At 43.8% G+C, this 19,817-nt stretch overlaps 1 non-coding gene across 1 annotated transcript; it reads right to left on the reverse strand.

The window, feature by feature from the left end:
• Nucleotides 1–17,605: 17,605 nt before the first annotated feature.
• On the reverse strand, nt 17,606–17,687 carry trnas-gcu (transfer RNA serine (anticodon GCU)). The gene has a single exon. It is a non-coding gene; the product is annotated as a tRNA-Ser (tRNA).
• Between the last annotated feature and the right edge of the window lie 2,130 nt (nt 17,688–19,817).

Raw genomic sequence — 19,817 nt, forward strand, 5'->3', positions numbered from 1 at the left:
GCACTGTCCATGGATCAATTGGCTGTCATCACCCAGCTTCCTCTACCTGCCACAAACAGGCAGCTGCAAGTGTTTCTGGGGCTGGTAAAGAAATGCATGGCTTGGATTCCTGCTCATTGTGCTATTAGGAGGCAGATTCCCGTAAACAGAATGAAGTGAAGATCCAAAATGCAACAGACATTCACTGAACTGAAGCAACAAATAATTTCCACTCCTGCTCTGGGAGTCCAGATTAATCCCGGCCCTTCTGTCTTTATGTAACCAAGCCAGAAGGGTTCACATCTGGCATTTTAACACAGCTTCATGGGAATATCCGTCGCCCTGTTGCGTTTTCTATTGTTTAGTTACCACCTGTTATGAGTCGAATGCCGGCATGTTTGTGCGCGTTGGCAGCAGCGACAGGAACAGTGGATAAGGCCACCCCCATTGTGCTAGATAATCCGTGTATTGTTTTGGTCCCACTGTCAATCTCCCTGCTGCTTAATTCAGCAGCAATCCAACATTTTACTGCAACTCAGAGAACTGGTCATCAGGTCGCTTGGTTATCTAGGTTAATATTTCCCTACACCGTGCCCTTGCTTTGATACCCGCCACCCCAATTCCGCTCACCTCACATGATTCTGCAGACAACCACAACTTCTTGGACCTGATTCAGCATTCCTGACAATCGGCTCCTGCCACAAATGTTGATTTTCCTGCTTCTCGGTTGCTAGCTTACCTGCTGTGGCTTTCAGCACCATTCTCATCTTGACTCTAATCTCCAGCATCTGCAGTCCTCAATTTTGCGTGGTTCAGCAGGTGTCCTGACCGGTTTGAGAAAACCCTAACCAGATTCTTTTCACCAGCGGCTCTTCCTTCCCGCCATCAGACCAATACACATTAGCAGGACATGTCATCTGCACCCCTTCACCACTCTCGAATCAGCTGCATTACCAGATGGGGTGTCCACACAGGTGGCAGAGCACCAGAGCCTGCAAACTGGCACAGGGTAGCACAGCCACTATCTACACAATCACCAGATGTGCCTTTCGAGTCGTTCAGGACTTTGGCACAATATGGAAACGGGGGAGGGGGGGTTATCGGCTCAGCAGGGAGACGAATCAAACATGCTGCACACATTGCCAACATCCGAGAAGCAGTCCTGCTACCCACCGCTATCGCTATTATCATATATGATGCCAACAACTCTGACACCGACCCCGTCACGTTAGCAAATGCCTCTGCTGATGCAGCCACCCGGGAATCCGCATTACCCCTGGGCAGTTATGCCCTGTAGACCCCCAGGGTGGTGAAACCTCCAGAGTCCCCTGACCCTCTCGATGCAGTCTGAGCAGCTCAGCAAGCCGCCACACCAGAAGAGAGGGTCGCATAGGCCCACATTGGTGCCGTGTAATCACAATCCTTAAAGGTTCTTACCCACTTCGATGGCTGCATTATCTACCTGAAAGCCCATCTGCACTTACTGGCCCTGGCGGCACATGAAATCGGACACACAGGCAAGCTGCTGCCAGCCATTCCTGGTATTAGATTAGATTTCTTAGATTTCTTACAGTGTGGAAACAGGCCCTTCGGCCCAACAAGTCCACACCGACCCGCCGAAGCACAACCCACCTATTCCCCTACATTTACCCCTTTACCTAACACTACGGGCAATTTATCATGTCCAATTCACCTGACTTGCACATCACCTGCACATCTTTGTGACTGTGGGAGGAAACCGGAGCACCCGGAGGAAACCCACGCAGGCACGGGGAGAACATGCAAACTCCACACAGTCGGTCGCCTGAGGCGGGAATTGAACCCGGGTCTCTGGCGCTGTGAGGCAGCAGTGCTAACCACTGTGCCACCGTGCCGCCCACACGGCTGCAGCTGCCCAAGCCCTGCTGTCACAGTGCCTCATCTGTCGACTGTAAAATGCAGGGAAGCCGATGGCCAAATGTGATTATGTACCAGTTCCTGAGGGTCTATTCACGCACCTTCTAACTGACCTTGCCCATATGCCTCAGAAAGTGGAATGCAAACGTGTCCTAGTTATTGTCGACATGTTTTCAAAATGGGTAGAGTCATTACCCATCACCAAAAAAATGCCACCAGAGCAGTGGTAAAATGTATCCTGCAGGACGTTATTACAAGAGTTTTATATCTCAGGGCTGAGAAACATACGGGGGATGGGGCCCATTTCACCGCAAAGTTCATTACTGCTGACTGTTACACCCTCGGGATACGCTGGAGATACCACATTCTGTACCACCCCCCAGTCATCAGGAATGGTGGAGAGAATGAACGGCACCCTCAAAACCACCCTCCCCAAAATCACTCAGGACACAGGACTGGCTTGGCCAGATGGCCGGCCACTGGTGTATATACAGTAAGAGGACAGGGAAAGCGAATAACGGTAACCACACCCTTTGAGTGCTAACGGAATTCCCACAGCCGCCGGACCGCCATAACTAGCCAATGACACAGCGCTGCTCTTTAACACAGGAAACACTCTTGGATGATGTTCAAGCCCTTAGTAGAAGGATCACTTTAAACCATGATTTGTTAAATGCTGCGGGAGACTGGCCACTTGGGTGTTTCTATTCTTCCTGCTGATGGAAACTGAATAAAGATTCGCGCATCTTGTGTCCTTCACTGTGTCTCAAACTTGTACACACACAACTGGGGAAAAAATTAAGCACTACCATAGTTAGGCGATAGTTTGGGGGTAAAACAAAAAAAAAACAAATAAAAAGCTGCGGTGTTCACACCGCTGCAGGAACCACTTCACCCGTTTAAACTGGGCACTACAAAACAGAATGGCCCTGGACAACTGGCTGGCCAAAACTGGGGCACTTGCACCTTCATTGGCACAGACTGCTGTACCTACATCCCTGACCCCAGCGAAAATATAACGGACATGACACACCACTTTCCACAGGCTGCTGCTGTCCCAGATGAACCGGAGTCCCACGGGGACCTGTGGACCTGGGCAACGCCTGGCTTGGCTCACGGGGCACTGAACTTCTGGAGGAACTAATATCCCGTATTGCGGTTGTGGGTATCATTATCCTGGTCATGGGCCTCCGTATGTGCTGCTGCCGGTTTTGTACAGTACTTTTATCCCTGCTCTCCTCACAAACCAGCTTGTACAAGTTCGCTGGAGTGAGATCCCCTCCCCTGACTCAAATTACACTTGGTCAGGATCAGACACTGACTACTACCTGTCTGACACCGAAATCCCACCATCTGATAGCCTACTTGGTCTAGGCTACATTGCACTTTTTCAACATGCCCTTAACAAAAAAATGGTGAACTGTGGGAGAAAATCTGCTACACTGTCCACCCACAGCATAAACGCATAAAAAACACAGAAGCATGTCTACGAAACACAGAAAGCATGCCTGCTAACACACATAGAACACACCCACAGTGCCTCAGTTTTGGCCAAACAGGCGAATATAGAATCCAGATATTCTAAGCTACTCCCAAACTAAATAAGACACTTCTCAGTAAGCTCCTAGCCTCGATCATCTCTTCAGTCCAAATACCCTAAGTACAAGCTCATTTCCCATATAAACCGATGGCGCATAAACAAAGAGGCAGACTGAGAGACCGCGGAAGACTTTGCTCCCGGGGGAACACAATGGACAAACTGAATGCCAGCAGAAGGAACACTAACACAGACCCTTGCAGACTGGAAATACAGTTATGAATCCCGAGAATCCATTCTCACCTCTTCAAGGAGATGGCTGGAATCTCCAGTGTCAATTACAATTGAATTGTTATTGCCAGACGCTTGTTTAAATTCCATTCAGTTTATTCTTGTTTTAATCGCTTTACAATTTTCACCACTGTACTGTTACTGCTTTGCAATTATCACCTTTGTTTTGTACCCCTATGAAACCTGCCTGTACCCTCTGCTTGGGGGAGAACATTCTGGCCATCTGTGCGGAGAATCAGTTCTTTGTCAGCCTGGTCAATGTCTTTTCTGCGATGTCAATTTGTTTAATCGTATCTGGTCTCTGATCCATTGAGTTGAATTTCTCTGACACCACGTGATCGTGAATTGCTTATGTTTTTACCGTGTTATCAGTCTCCCGTGTGGGATCTCAGTGAAACCCACATACACTACATTATTTTCACACCCCTCTGATCACTTCCTCAAAACATTTACTTGGCCACAACTTGTCTGCCTACAATTCCATTTTCAATAATATTTAGACAGGAACACAAACCCACAACCTAAGAACATACAATGACACTTATTTTGTCTGTGGCCACAGATGTGTTAGGCATCACCTCCTCTGACAAAACCATGCTGAGTCCTTGATCAAACCTTGCCTGGACAAGTTGCAATTAATTCTCTCCTTCAGAGGTTTCCCCAAACGTTTCCCGACTACTCCTGTGAGACTCACTTGGCTGTATTTCCCAAGTTTGTTTCTATTTGCCTTGTTAAAAAGTGGAACCCCATTAGTAGTCCCGTAGTCCTCGACCAACTCCCCTTTGGCCAAAGAGAATGTGAAACATTGGTCAGAACCCCTTAAATTGCTCCTTTTTCTCACAGAGCAACGTGAGATACAACTTCACTCTGAGCTGGGGATTTGTCCACCTTTTCGACTCTCAAAACCTCCAGTATTGTCTCAGCCCCTATATGAAACTGATCAAGAACCTCTCAGTGCATCTTCCTGCATTCTATACAGATGTCTGGACTGTTCGCCAGCTGAATGTGTAAAGTGATTCATCCAGTTATCCTGTTTACAACTATACACAACTGCACTGTCACACTGGAGGGAACACATCCATGTATTTTAACTGGAAAACACTGTGTTTAGCCTTTGCGGCAACAAACCATATAACTTTGATACCCAATGGAACATTGCTGCAGTGAGAAAGCGTTTGAGCGTTCTCTATCTGATTAGACTTGATTACACCTCCTGCGTGGACTCCAATCCGTTCACATCTGACATGAAGGATGTTTTTCCCTCTGCTTTTCATCACATCCAGGATAGAACTGCGGCAGAAATTATTACTGTCTTCATTGACCGAAGTAGTTGATGCCGATGGCTCACCTTGTAATGGGAACTATCCACAAGAGAACTTTTCAACAGGAACACAGTTCTGTCTTCTGTGCAAGGGATCATTTCACAAGCGCAGTATCAAGCTTCTACCAGGCCATGTGCAGTCATTCTTCCTCGAACATTCACAGTATCCGACTCTAACTAGAACAAAACCAGATGGTGCTGGAGAAACTCAGCAGGTCTAGTAGCATCTGAAAAAAGAAATCAGAGTTAACATTTCGAGTCCAGTGACCATTCCGCAGAACTGACGATAGCTGGGAAAATGTTGGTCTATCTGCAGAAGATATAGTGGTGGTTGGGGGAGGGTAAGGAGTTAACGATAGGTAGGGATAGAGTTCAAATAGAGAGAAGAACAGTTGGACAAATGAATGGATGATGATCTGGCTAGCAGGGTGAATAGTTGTTAATGGAGACTGCTAGTAGCGAACCATATGTGACTGCTAGTAGCGAAGATTATGTGACAACAAGGCCTGGCGTATGGGATAGGGGAATAGGACATGGGAGAGTTCAGGCCCTAAAAAAATTGAAATTGATATGTGGTCTGGAGGTCTGCAGACTCCCTAAATAGAAACTGAGGTGGTGTTCTTCCTTGAGATTCGCTGAAACTCTTCTTGAAGGCAGAACTTGGATGTTCTGCAGTGTGGTCACCCAGTCCAAACTTCGTTTCCCAAGATAGTGGAAGCCACATTGCGAGCAGTGATTGTAGTAGAGTGGATTGCGTAAAGTGCAGTTCATATGTTGATTCAACTGGAAGGTCTGTTTGGGCCATTGGAATCAAAGGAGGGAAGACGTCAATGGACAGGTGAGGAGAGAAAAGAAGCAAAAGATGATATTATTAGAGAAATCATGAGGACAAGAAACCTAACAAAAAAGCACTTCACCTGAATGCTCGTCGCATTCAGAACATGGTTGAAGAGTTAATGGCACAAATCAACACGAATGAAAATGATTTAATAGCCATTAGAGAGGCACGGTTACAGGAAGGCCACGACTGTGAGTTAAATATCCAGGAGTACGAGACTATTTGGACGGTCAGACAGCAGTGTAAAGAAGGTGGTGTCTCTTTGTTATTCAAGGCCGACATCAGGGCTGTGTGGAGAGACAATATATGTTGTATGGAGAATGAGTTTGAATTAATTTGCGTGGAAAGTAGAAATTCTAAGAAAAACAAGTCACTGACAGGTGCAGCCTATAGGCCAGTAAATAATAACATCACACTGGTAAATGCAATAATCAAATAAATAAGCAATGCCTGTAAAAGTTGGTCAGTTTTTATCATTAGGGATTTTAATCTACATGTAGCTTGGTCGAACCAGCTCAGTCACAGTACCTTTGAGGAGGAGTTCGTTGAGAGTACCCGTGATAGTCTGCTTGAACAATATGCAGTGGAACCGACGAGGGAGAAAGCAATGTGTAAAGGAACAGGAATAATTAATGATCTCATAGTTAGGGATCCTCTTGGAAAGAGTGATCACAGTGTGGCAGAACTTAGAATTCAGATGAGAAGTGTGAAGAGAAGATCCGATACCAGGGTCCTGTGCACGTACAGGGGGCACAACAATAGAACGAGAGTGCACCTGGCTAAAGTAGACTGGAAGCAAAGGTTATATGGTGATACAGATAACGAGCAGTGGAGGACTCCCTAAAACGATGTTTTTGTAGAAGTGCTCATCAAAAGTATATTCAAGTGAAAAGGAAAGACGGTAAGAAAAGGGGTAATCTGCCATGCGTGTCTTATGAAATAAGGGAGGCTATCAGAGTGAAAGAGAAGGTATACCAAGTGGCCAAGAACAGCATGAAACTGGAAGAGAGAGAAAACTTTAAAGATAAGCATGAGGGGAAAAACAAACTAGTACAGAATACAAAGACGGATAGCAAAAGTTTCTATAAAAATATAAAACGAAACAAACAGTGACTAAAGTAAAGATTGGTCCTTTCGAGGATGAGAAGGGACATTTAGTCTTGCGATGTGATGAAATGACCGAGGCATTGAACAGGTATTTTGTGTCAGTCATCACAGTGGAAACAAACATTATTACGGAAGAGGTAGTGTTAGGCAAGCTAATGGAGCTGAGGATGGACAAGTCTCCTTGCCGTGAGGGAATGCATCTCAGGGTATGAAAGGAGACGGCGGGAGAAACAGCAAGTGCTCTAGTGGCAATTTTCAAATTCACTAGACTGCGTGGCAGTCCCAGCAGACTGGAATACAGCTGGTGTGACACCACTGTTTAAAAAGGGAGGTGGATAAAAGATTGGGAATTATTGATTAGTTAGCTTAATTTCTGCAGTTGGGAAGATGTTTGAGCCTATTATCAAGGAAGAAGTAGCGGGGCATCTCAATAGAAATTCGACAGATGCAACGTAAGTTCATGAAGGTTCAAGCAGAGATGTTATGTTGCAGCTGTAAAAGGTGCTGGTGAGGCTATCCTTGGTGCATTGCGTGCACTTCTGGTCCCCTTACTTGAGAACGGATGTACTAGCACTGGGCGGAATGGGGTGCGGGATGGCGGTGGAGAGGAGGTTCACTAGGTTGACTCCGGAGATGAGGGGGCTGGCCGAGAAAGGGAGACTACGTAGATTAGGATTATTTTCTTTGGAATTTAGAAGAATGAGCGGGGAATCTTACTTTGAACGGAATAGATTAGGTAGAATTGGAAAGGATGCTTCCACATTGCGGGTGAAATTCTGACAGGAGGGCATAGTCTCAGGATTAGAGGGAGCAGATTTAGGACTGAGTTCAGAAGGACCTTCTCCACCCAGACGGATATTACTATTTATAAAACCTTGCCCAGCGAAGAACTTGATGCTGGTACAACAAAGGTTTTTTTATGGATAAGAGCGATACTTCTTTTGAACAATAAATGAAATAAGCGATAGAGTGAGAGGGCGAGTAAGCGGATTTAAGTCTTTAGAAAGATCAGCAATGATGTCATTGAACGGCGGAGCAGGCTTGAAGGGCCGGACAGCCTACACCTGCTCGGGTTTTTTAGGTTCTATGCATTTATGTGTCACAAAAGCAGCGATGCAGTGGGAAGACTCCATGGGGCGAGTTGCGGGAGGTGTTGGGAGTGAAGGCAAAGTGCAACAAGGTTTCCTGAAGGGAATGGTCCCTGTAGATGATGGGCAAGGACGGGAGAGGGATATATGTGTGATGATGACATCTCGCAAAAGGTGGTGGAAATGTTTTTTTTTAATTGATGATCACTTGAAGCACTACTACGAATACATTTGCCAACGTTTATTGGTGCGGCATTGAGAGCATTCTGTCTGGATGTTTCAGTACCAGGTATGGCATCTGTACCATTCAAGATCGGAGACACAGCGAGTGGTGAACTCGGCCTGGACAATCACAAAGGCCAACATATTATATGTTTACATTTTCTTTATACATCTATGCTACTTAACACTGCGATCTTCTTGTATTGATCGCAAGACAAAGCTTTTCACTGTGCCTCACAACACGTGACAATAAATTCAATTCAATTCAAATGTGAAATGTCGACGAGATGGATTTTTGGAGCAGCATGTGGTGGAGCCAAGTAGGGAACAGGCAATACTGGATTTAGAGTTGTGCAATGAGGCAGACGTGACAAGGAAGCTGAAGATAAAGGAACCCTTAGGAGGCGGTGATGATAACATCATCACATTTACCCTGCAATTTGAGAGGGAAAATATACGATCAGAGTTAATGGTTTTAAAGTTTAATAAAGACAATTACAGAGGCATGAGGGAGGAGCTGGATGAAATTGGTGAGGTGAGAAGCCTAGCAAGAAAGCAGGAAAGTGGAAATGCAATGGCAGGAGTGTCTGAGCATAACTCAGCAGACACATCAGAGACACATCGTGTGGAAAATGAGGAATGGTGCAGGGAGAATGCGGCAACCATGGCTGACTTAGGAAGTCATCAATAGCATAAAAGCAAAAGAGAAAATATATAATGTGGTGAAGGGCAGTGAGCAATTGGAGGATTGGAAACTCACAAAGACCTACAAAGGGCAACAACAAAACAAATGAGGTGGGAGAAGATTAAATATAAGAAAACTAAGAGTATAAAGGAAGACTGCAGTTGTTTCTTTATTCATATAAACGAAAAAGAGAGGAAGAAGTCGACAATGGGTTGAGGAACTGAAAAAAATATTTTGTGCCTGTCTTCGCAGTGGAAGACATGAGTTATACCCAAACATACAAGAGAATGGGGGAACAGAAGTGAGTCTCGTGCCATCACTGAGAAGGTGCAAGAAGCACTGAAGGGCCTGAAGGTGGATAAATCATCTGGATCAGGTGGAGTACCCGCCAGGTAGATAACTGAAGAAATCGTGCATGCGTTAGTGGAGAACTTTCAGGAATCGCTAGAATCAGAAAGGCTGCTACAGGGCTGAAAAATCACAAACGTGACACCCCATTTTAAAAAGAAACAACACAAAAGCTGCAAATTACAGACCAATCAGCCGAAACTTGGTTGTGGGTAAGGTCCTGGAATCTATTGCGTTGGAAGAAATTTCTGAATACTTGGAAGTGTATGTAAAAATAAGGCAAAGTCAGCATGGTTTCAACAAGGGGAGGCCATGCTTGATAAATCTGTAAGAATTCCGCTTTGAGGAAGTAACGAGGAAGGTAGACCAAGGAGAGCCATTGGATGTTATGTATCTGGACTTCATGAAGGCCTTTGATATTTGCCGCACAGAATAAGATAAGAGCCCATGGTGTCGGAGGCAAGGTGCGCTCGCAGGACAGAAAGCAGAGCAGACTCACTGCGCTGAATGGCTTAATTTCTGCTCTATTGTCTTATGGACTTATGCATCGAATGACCTCAATCTGCAAGTTTCCCTCCAAGGAACGTGCCAGCCTGCCTTGAAGCATTGTCAGCGAAGATCTGATTTAGTGCTGATCCAGACTTGATAGGCCAAATGGTCTCTTTCCGCCCTCCATCTTCTATTTTATCATTCTTCCGGAAAAAAAAGATTAACATAATGACCAGACTTGTGGCCGGTCCCCTGACTCTTCTCTGAACAGGCAGTTGCTAAAGTTCCCGCATCATTTCCCTGCTCTTATGTTCCCACCTGCTGTCAAGAACAGAAAGCATCTCTTACCCCGCGAGACCACTTGATCCCTTGCCCAATCACCTTCAAAGATTCGTGAATGCCTACTCCAATTTCTCTTTTATTACTGTTAACAGTCACACTTTTATCATTGTTCCTCCCCAAATTCATTATCACCCACTTAACTGGATTGAATTCCTTTCAGCACATTTTCTTGCCAATTGTTTCCAATCTCCCTGCAGTCTATGGCATTCTTCCTCATGGTTAACTACATGACTAATTGTTACATGATTTGCAAACTACTAAATGATGGCCACGACAAATAATTAAAAATCGTTGACCTATATGAGAAAACAATAGAACTCGTAGAAGCCATGGTTCATAAGCTTGCAGAGGACTGCAGAATTGGAGACTGTAAAGAAGGTGATCTAAGATTCCAGAAGGATCTTAATCCAATGCGTCTTTGGGCAGAAAAATGTCACATAGAATTCAATCTGGATAAATGGAAGGTATTGCATTTTGCTACATCAAATAAGAGCAGGGCTTATACCTCGGATGCTGCCTGAATTGTTGTGCTCTTCCAGCATCATTGATCCAGAATCTGGTTTCCAGCATCTGCAGTCATTGTTTTTACCTTATACAATTAATGATCGGGCATTGCATCGTGTTGCGGAACACGGAGGCCAGGAATGCAAGTACATAATTCTTTTTTAGTTTGCTTCGTATATAGACAGAATGGTTAAAAAAGTTGTCATCTTGCCTTCGTTGCTCAGTCCTTTGAGAGTAGGAGTTGGTATGTTATGTTGAAGTTGAATAGGACATTGGGTGATGCCTCTTCTGGAATATTGTGTCCAGTTCTTGTCGCCCAGTAATAGCAAGGAAAATATTCAGCTGGAGTAGGTTTAGAACAGGGATACCAGCGTATGGCTAGTGGGGAAGGTTTGTGTTATAACGAAAGGCTGGATAGGCTGAGAATATTTTCACTCAAACACTGGAATTTGAAAGGCGACCTGATAGAAATTTATAAATTTTTGAGAGTTCAGCTAGAGTTAACTGTAACTGTCATTTCTTCAAGGAGGGGCACTTCAAGACGAGAGGGCAAATGTTTAAAATGAAAAGAGAGATTTAAAATAAGACATGAGAGGCTTTTTGTTTAACAGAGGATGGTTTGTGTGTGCAATTCACTTCCTGAGGCAGTGATGAATGAAAGTACATTTACAATAGTTACAGGATATTTGGATCGATAAATGAATTGGAAACTTTGAGTGGGATTAACAAAAGCTATTCATTCATGACTAGTACATTATTTATTGCCCAGAGGAAAGTTCAGAATAAATTACGATATTATGGATCTGGAGTCACATACCAGCCAGACCAGATAAGTATGGCAGTTTCCTTCCCTATCAGGAATTAGTGAATCAGATCCATAACAACTGATTCAACATCATCATTAGACTCTAGGTATTTATTTTAATAAAATTCCAGCATCTGCCATGCCAGTGTTTGAACCCGTGTCCATAGAATTATATCTGGACATTCATATCAACAATGCAGTAATAATATCACAAGGGCATTATTAACCCTCAGCAGTTACAAGAGCCGTCAGATGCGACTCATTTAGTTTGGCATTATGTGCAGTATGAGTTGGTAGGAGTGAAAAGCCTGTTTTCATGCTGTGTGAGTCTATGACTTTGACACTATTAAACTGGCAGCTGGTTTGGATTAACAGCAGCGTTGACAGTTTAATTGATCTCCTTCTGGGATATGTAATCTTGCTGGTTACTTTGGAGGTTCTTCTGCTCATTGAGCCCTTCCCACACACGGGACTGTTGAATAGTCTGTCCCCAGTTTGACTGAGTAGATAAGTTTCCACTTCAGCAGATAATTGAATCCACTGTGATATCGGTGTCCTTGTATCTACCCAGGAAGAACGATAGGTTCAACTCATGTCCACGCAGACACAAGTCCCGTTGTCCATGTTGTGAATGTGTTTTTATTCTTCCCGATATACCCACAGGGTGTGGATGTCGCTGCTCAGGACAGCATTTGTTGTTCTTCCTGATTCGCTGCTGTCTCGCTGCATGAGAGACATGGATTCGATCCCAATCTCATGTGACTGTGTGCATTTTTCACATTCTCTCTTTGCTTGTGTGAGTTTCCTCCCACAGTCTGAAGGTGTACAGGTTACTGGGATCAGCCATGGAAAATGAAGGGGAAAGGAATTGGTATGGAGTGTGGGTCTGATAAGATGCGCTTCGAAGGGATGGTGTCGACGGGAAGGGCCGAATGGCCTGCTTTCCCACACGGTCGTTATTCTCGGATTAGGGGTCAGCTATGCTGTTCAGGTCCTGGAGTCACAAGTAGGCCGGATTGGGTAAAGATGGTGGCATCTCCTGCATAAGCAATATGCATGAATGGATTGCAGGAAATTAAAGGCATTGTCTCTGTTCCTGAGGTCAGGCTTTCATTCCAGGTTTTATTCGTCGAACTTTAACATTACCAGTTCCGTGTGTGAGTTCCCACGGATGACTAGTTTATTATAAAACCACAGCACCACCTTCTCCAGGTTGCAGTATTTATTGGGAACAAGAAGCTGATTCTGAGCTGATGCGACAAAAGCAGATCCTACTGTCAATGTCAAAAACACTGATCCAAATAGGAAAATGAAATTTCGAACCTTGCCACCCAAAAGTTAAAGTCTCCACACGCTTTAGATGCGCCAATCGGCTGTCTCAGCAACATGTACTGTTCATGGTCATAATATTATAAATGGGGGAAAGTATTTCCTTCCGCCCCGCTTTTGACCAGGAGCTGTCCCAACCTCGTAAATACATGCGCCTCTCTCTCGTCTTTCCATCCCAATTTCCGATTGGATCTTCGTGCATGCTTCACACACTTTCTCTGATTCCGGGTCCGGACCTGGGATTATGTGTGATTGCATGCAGCAGTTGGGACTGCCTTGTGTGGGCAAAGTGATGAAGTAGCCGATGTTAAACTATAATGCTATTGAAGCATACATTTCAACAATATCCTACACTGTCCCAAGAGTTTGGAGAGTTTCATTAATCCCATTCTTCAATACTCTCATTCATGGAATCTCCACAGTCTCTGGGGACGCGAAGGTTAAAGATTCGGTTCATTCTGCGTTCCCACATGCCTGTCGCTAAGTCTTGATATTATACATTCTTCCTGACATTTCCTCCACTACCAAACTGGTTGCAGTTTGCAAGCGTTGTCTGTGGATTGCTGTAACCGTTCAAAAGTTCGTATTCTGCATTGTGATTGCAGCGAATTCGGCTTGAATCCACATCATGGCGGTCAGTTTTCTCAAAGGTTTACTTTTGGTGAAACACGGTAAGAAATTAATCGTTTTCACATAATATTCTCCGAGGTGATGATTTGTTTTCTATCGAATTTAGTTCTCTGATATTTCTGCGTTTCATGTATCAGGATTTAAACCCAAAAGTTCTTGAAGATGTCTCTCCCTCGCACTCTTCCTAACTCTCTCTTCCGTCCCTCATCCCATTTGTCTTCCTGTTCCTGAAAAAACACACCGGCTCATTAATGCCACACTCACAGGAATCCGATTCACGAGAGAAGAAAAAAAGGATAGACAACTCCCATTCCTCGACGTGATGGTACAGAGAACACCAGACAGAGAACTCACTACAAGAGTATACAGGAAAGCCACACACACAGACCAAGTCCGAAACTACGAAAGTAACCACCCCAACACACACAAACAAAGCTGCATCAGGACACGATTCAAAAGGGCCACAACACACTGCAGTACATCAGGACTGCAAAAAGAAGAAGAGGAGCACCTATACAAGGTATTCGCCAAAAACGGATACCTGCGCAACTTCATCAGCAGATGCCTAAGAGAAAGACCACGGAACGAGGACATACCACAACCAAAAGGACTAGCCACACTAACATACATCAGGAGCATCTCGGAACTGACTGCCAGACTACTTAGACCCCAAGGACTCAGAACGGCTCACAAACCAACAGCCACGCTCAGACAACAACTCACCAGAACGATAGACCCGATACCCAACATGAGCAAGACGAATGTAGTGTACAAAATACCATGCAAGGACTGCACTAAACACTATATAGGACAAACAGGAAGACAGCTAGCAATCCTCATACATGAACATCAACTAGCCACGAAACGACACGACCAGCTATCCTTAGTATCCACACACGCAGACAACAAGCAACATGAATTCGACTGGGAATTCACGACTTTCGTGGGGAAAGCCAGACAGAGAACAGCCAGGGAATTCCTAGAGGCATGGCATTCATCCACAAACTCCATCAACAAACACATCGACCTGGACCCAATATACCAACCACTACAGCGGACAGCTGAAACTGACAACCGGAAGTGGCAGGGACAGACCACTATAAACACCGGAGGAAACATCAAAGACACGCTTCGCAGGAGGCTCCCAAGCACTGATGATGTCGCCTAGCCAGGGGACGAAACGTTTGCAACAAAAACTTGCAGCTCGGCGAACAGAACCACAACAATGACTGATGTTGTCTATGATATGGAAGTGCCAGTGTTTGAGTTGAGTACACAAAGTTAAAAATTACACAATATCAGGGCATAGTCCACCAGGTTTATTTGGAAGCACTAGCTTTCAGAGAGCCGCTCCTTCACCAGGTGGGTGTTTTTCTGCAGAAACTTGGCATGTGTGTCAATATGCGCGATCTTTTGGAAGATCATCTGTACTTTAACAAACCGTTCGTGGTGTCGATGGTACCCATGACTTGGAGGTGTTGGTGTTGGACTGGGGTGGCCAAATTTAAAAATCACACAAAGCCATTTTAGATTCCAACAGTTGACAAATACCTGATGAAGAAGCAGTGTATGGAACACTGGTGCTTCCAAATACGTCTGTTCGATACAATCTGGTGCTGTGTGATTTTTACTCTGATTGTTCTTGGTAATATTTAACTGATCGAAGACAGTGAAAGAATTTTCGTTCGTGGAGATGAAAATTTCAAATATTATCCACCTCAGCGGAACAAAAATGAATAGTTTGTATGTGTGATGAATCTCCACAACGCGCTTGCGCCAAGTAAAAGTCGAACTTACAACCGCCTGATTCGTAGCCAGCTATACGAATGGTTATACCACTGGCCAGATGCACAGCCGAGATTTTACACGCTAAAGAGCTGTGGTGTTAACAAGGACATGAGCAATAACAGTAACAGTCACAAGGTCAACAAAGAACAAAGATAATCACCATCATTGATTCTCTTCAAATTGTCCTCAAAAAACGACCATTCACAATCTGATCAACCAATCAATGAGGCCACTGCTTATCAAGGAAATTGCAACTTACTTTGCTGCTTTTTCATCATAATTTGAGGTAAACTCCAGCCTAATCATAAAATCGCATATTACCGTTAATTTTCAGTTTTAGATTACGTTAATGACCTGTCCGTATTTGCAGGAAACTGAACAACATGAAATGACTGAAAACGTCCTTCCGGTGATGTAAACCAGTGCAGAGTCGGCCAGAAAAGAAAAGACAAAGACATGAAACATCACTCCCGTTTCTCTCTGTACCAATGCGTTTTGATGAGTTGAATATTTGCAGGACTTGTCTTTAATATCTAAAGAATCAATTATTTCCCCGGGAAAGATTCTTCATAAATCAATTAACATCTGAGTCGTTGAATCATATTTTACTTCAGATTAAAATAGTTGAAGATCCTTTCCCCAGCCTAATGTCCCAATCCTCCCTCCTCTTCCATGTAAATACCAGCTGCTCCAAGTGCGGTTGGAGCTCCCAACCTGACGTTTCAATGCTTCTTGCTGCTCCATTCAATAGAAGCTGCTCTACTTGAAGTTGGAGATCCCAGTTTGATGTCCCAATGCTCCCTGCTTCATGTCAATAGAAGCGGTCCAGTTGAGGTTGGATCTATCAGTCTGATGTCCCAATGCTTCCTGCTGCTACATGTCATTAAAAGCTGCTCCTGGTGAGAGTGGTGCTCCCAGACGGATCTCGCAAAGCTCCCTGCTCCATGTCAACTGAAGCTGCTCCAAATGAGGTTAGATCTCGCAGTGTGATGTTTCAATGCTCCCTGCTGCTTCATGTCAATAGAGGCTGCTCCAGGTGGATCTCAGTCTAATGTTCCAATACTCCCTGCTGCTCAATGTCAATAAAAGTTGCTCCAGGTGTGGTTGGAACCCACAGTCTGATGTCACAATGCTCCCTGGTCCATGTCAACAGACGCTGCTCCAGAGGAAGTGGGAGCTCCCATTCCTGGCAGATCACACACCTCTATACTATCATAGAAATACTGCCCACTGAGCATTTCCACCACTGGAGCTATTGGTGGTATATCCACATTATGAGAACCTGATATTAATTTTAGGCACCACCGAATCATTATTTCCAAAAGTCATTCTTTCTTAAACCTTATTTAGCACATGCATATTGCAGTCAATCCGAAGTTAGATAATGGTGCTAATTGATGTATTCTCAATAAAAATTATATCCTATTTTTCATGTTGAGTAATTGCGACTTAGCAAGGACAATGTTTGTAATGAAATCAAACTTTTATTCCAGGTAAGGGAATGTGGTTTACATTATTTAAAATAAACTTGTTCACTGTGTAAAATGATCAAATAGATCTCAATTTCAAAACAAAATTGGTTACGTTGTCATCCATCTGAAATGTGGTGCCTTATTCTTTCAACCACACGGGTATTAGAACGAAACGACTGTTAATGACATGCGTATAAAGATACTTTAAATCATTTTTCATGTTTATGCTGCATGAATCTGCGGTTATTGATCCACAGTTTAGGTTCAGCCCCTACAGTTAACATGCTGACTTCTCCAGTTTTTCATAGTTCAATGTGATGCATCCAGTGTGTGCATAGCGAGAGGGAGCTCGCTTCCCACATCTTGTATTTAGGCCTTATGTCCAGCAATCATCAATGGCGAGCGCAAGGGGCGAGGGCGAGACCAATGTGTAAGTCTTTCCGTGCCCATGCACAGCACCCACATCGGCAATTCTCTACTGTGCATTTACAGCCAGTTCTCGGTGCCCCCACACCCACGCCCTGCTCCTTTTGAAATATCTCCATTATTTTGTGCTCTTCTCACCAAGATGAACCACTTCTACTCAACCTGCTCCAGATTCCATTTGACAAAATACTGATTAAGAATCCCACTGCATAAACATGCCCTTCACATCTCTTGTTATTTGGTTTTCCTGGATCTCTTTCATACGATAAAAGGTCACAGCAGCTTGACTTGTAAAAAAAAGTCGCGTTCCTTTTCAATATCCCAATGCAATCTACATTTCAATATCCCAATGCAATCCACATTTCAATGCAGTTTAGGCAACAGGACCAAATTATTCTTTGATATTTTATAATAGCGTCGATGCATACAAACTGATATTGCAGTTCCAATTTCAGTAAGACAGTTGTGATCATCCAAAAATAGCAACATTGAAAATCACTGATAGCACCGACGAGAGTGGGATTCGAACCCATGCGTGCAGAATACAATGGATTAGCAGTCCATCGCCTTAACCTCTCGGCCACCACGTCACATGCGCTGGTCTACCTATAACCTTATGAATAAGTGAATTGCATAAATTATGCAGAGCAGCAGACATTTCTCCCTTGTTTTGGTGAAATCATAAATAGCACAGTACGGTTCCAAGACTATTGTCTGACATCTGGGTTGTAGGGCAAGCGCATTCCCACTGTGACACTCTGCTCACAGTGGTCTGAACAAAAATGAAGAAATGACTATGTAACAAGGTCTGTTGAATTCTGTGAAGATTTGAAGTCAATGGAATGAAGAACCCGAGACAGCAGGAGGTGTTCTTTCAAGAAAGAGTTGGATCGAGCTCTTAAGGATAGTGGAATCAAGGGTTATGTGGATAAGGCAGGAACAGGATACTGATTGAGGATGATCAGTCATGATCATATTGAATGGTAGTGCTGGCTCGAAGGGCAGAATTGCCTACTCCTGCACCTATTGTCTATTGTTTATTAAATTGCCTGTGAGGAATTGTTTGCCAGACTGGAGGAGAGTGCATAGTGCTCAATGTCATTATTCTGATCACCTTTCTTCCACTCAGATATGTTTGACATGCAGTTGTGTACAGGACAGACAATTTCAAAATCCGAAATAAGGCTAAACTGACAATTGAACTCAACAATGCAAAAACCTTGATCTGCATCAGTTTCCTGGGCCGTGCGACACCAAGTCACTGTATGATCACAGCAACACAGTGAGCAAGTGTCAGATGGAAAATGAGTGCAGTACCAGAGCGCATGCTGGGACCAGCAGTTGACACACAGGGAAGTGCATTTCCCACAATAGGAACACTTCCCACACAGCGGACTACGGTGGAAGAATTCAGAGGGAGTTTACACTTTGGAATTTGATGCCAGGGACACAATGGAAATCTGTCATTGCGTCTGTTCAAGATGAAGATTTTAAGATTTCTCCAGATGAAAAACAAAATGAAGTGCTCATAGTGAAGGCAAATGTCGAAATTGTATATTTCAACAATCTACCCATCTTTGCAATGAGTAGCTCACCACTTTCCTCACTCGGGGTCAGAACCACTGGTGAAGATGATCGTACAATCTCCGTTACTAGCCATGGAATCAGAGAAATTCGGTTTCCCAAACGTTAAGGTAAAACCAGGAATGTGGAGGTAAGCATTAATGTGTTTCTCCTGTGCTGCAGGTGACCAGTGCACGGTATCACTGTTCCAGTATTGTGGTCTATGCTGTGCCGAAGTTTTACGTTTGAGCATCACATGGAGCAGCTTCAATTTGTCGTCGTGTTGAGGCGTACGGATAAAAGGTGATATTGAGCAAAGCCAACTTTATGGGAATATACCCGTGTTTGTGGATTGAGAAACGAACTTTTCTGGATAATGACTCCTTGATCAACAAACATAAGCAAGTATTTAAAACGTGTAGAGACATGTGTGGAGAAAGAGCCGAAGGTGAATTTTCAGCAGATGGATAACGTTTCCCCTGTGCACTGCGTTAAATTCCGGGAAAATAGATGTTGATCTGGTTTCATGTTACGCAGTTTGTTGCAAACTCACAAAGGTTATTGCAATAATAAAAAATAAATTACATAGGACCGTTTGAATATTGTATTGAATTGAATTTTGGTCTGAGCATATTTTATCTTCAGTGGCGTGCTGCAGAGAAGTACAGAGGGTTAACAATACAAAAGGACAGAGTCTTCTTGGTGGATTTCATGGGTGGAGTTAAGAATGTACGAAATATACATAACATCATGTGAATGTGGTCAAAGCTTTAAAGTAGGTGTTGCATCTCCAAGTGACGGTTCAGTTCCTATTCATTAGGATATAACCTCTGTGTGCAGTTATTTTAGGACATCGGCTCCATTTACAGAGTTTCACCTTGAATAATATGTCACACCTTACCAATCCATGAACATTTTATATTCAATCTCATTCAGTTGTACGTGTTCATGAAATGTCTTTGTGTCTGAAGTAAACCAAATTCGAAATTGTTACGCAACCACACTGACTTTCTCTCAATGGTAAATTCCCTCCTTGTATGTTTGTCGTGTATCTTTTAAATCACTGTGAAATCAGCTTCTACTCTTTATTTCTGGAAAGTCATTCACGAAATAATAACTTTATTGAGTGGAAGAAACTCTCATCCAAACCTTTCTTA

Source organism: Chiloscyllium plagiosum, unplaced genomic scaffold, assembly GCF_037043375.1.
Source record: "Chiloscyllium plagiosum isolate Xiang-an unplaced genomic scaffold, Cpla_swu_hap1 HiC_scaffold_14, whole genome shotgun sequence".
Taxonomy (NCBI): Eukaryota; Metazoa; Chordata; class Chondrichthyes; order Orectolobiformes; family Hemiscylliidae; genus Chiloscyllium; species Chiloscyllium plagiosum.